Source organism: Lupinus angustifolius, unplaced genomic scaffold (assembly GCF_001865875.1).
Source record: "Lupinus angustifolius cultivar Tanjil unplaced genomic scaffold, LupAngTanjil_v1.0 Scaffold_82_30, whole genome shotgun sequence".
In the NCBI taxonomy this organism is placed as follows: Eukaryota; Viridiplantae; Streptophyta; class Magnoliopsida; order Fabales; family Fabaceae; genus Lupinus; species Lupinus angustifolius.
The window spans coordinates 7,749-8,898 of NW_017724125.1; the positions used below are offsets into that span (position 1 = coordinate 7,749).

The 1,150-nt window shown below is 40.1% G+C and overlaps 1 long non-coding RNA gene across 1 annotated transcript; it reads left to right on the forward strand.

Annotated features, from left to right (window-relative positions):
* The first annotated feature begins 416 nt into the window (after window positions 1-416).
* On the forward strand, window positions 417-881 carry LOC109339599. The gene is made up of 2 exons (XR_002106684.1): window positions 417-578; window positions 757-881. It is a non-coding gene; the product is annotated as an uncharacterized LOC109339599 (long non-coding RNA).
* Window positions 882-1,150: the final 269 nt, after the last annotated feature.

Genomic DNA, 1,150 nt, shown 5'->3' on the forward strand with positions numbered 1-1,150 from the left:
GTTGCTTGGCAACACAATGAAATGACCATATTTAGTCAACTGATCAACAACTACCCATATGACAGTGTGTCCATGTGAAGGCGGCAAGGCTGTGATGAAATCCATGGAAATATCTTCCCAGACTCTGTCAAGTATGGGTAAAGGTTGTAGAGTGCCTTGTTTTTTTTATGGAATGTATTTGTTTTGCTGATACAGTAAGCAACGTTTAACAAATTGTTTTGCTTCCTTGTACTGGCCTAGCCAGAAAAAAGATGCAGCCAACCTAGCCATAGTGGGTTTGAGGCTGGAGTGACATGCCAATGGGCTAGCTTGATACTCAGTGAGTAAAGTGGATCACATGCCGTTGTGATCAGGTATATACAACCTATCCTTATAGTATAACAACCCATTCTGAATGTGATAAATATTGTCTGAAGAGGTTTGTAACAATTGTGTGACTAATGCATGTCCTTCTGTTGTTTTGTAGAAAGATTGAAGTTGAGCCAACAAGCCTGGCACAGGACAACTCATCGAGACCAGAATGGATTCCGCCATGTGACACCGAGACAGAGCATAAGCTACTCCATTGTCTCGTTCAGGTTTGTAAAAAATTTCATAATGAAATCCTTGCAATTTCGTTTCCCACTTTTGTTGTTCGCTAGTCTGAAAAGCTTGTGTCAATATATGTTTTAAGCTTTGCTGGTATGTAAAAATTCGAAAATAACGCTCAATGACATACTAACGACATTTCATTACTAATTTTGTAACAACATATAGCTCACGGACATATGCAGATGCACCTTGTATTCGAGTGGAGAGTTTCTTGTTGAGGAATACAATTGGATGACCCTTCTCTGACAACACCGCTCCAATAGCCATTGTTGAAGCATCAGTTTCATCATCAAAAACCATGTTAAAATCCGACAGTGCCAATACCAGAGTTTTTGTAAAAGCATGTTGGACTATAATAGACCATGTAAACTGTGAATGTCATAATAAATCAGTGAGCAATGAGGCATGAGCGGCATAATTCCGGATGAAACAACAATAAAATCTAGTGAGCCCTAGAAACCCACGCAACGTGGTGAACAAAAATGGGGTAGGCCATTCTACCATGGCTTGGATTTTATCGGGGTCAGGTTGAACCCCTTCTGTTGACAAAATATGACCC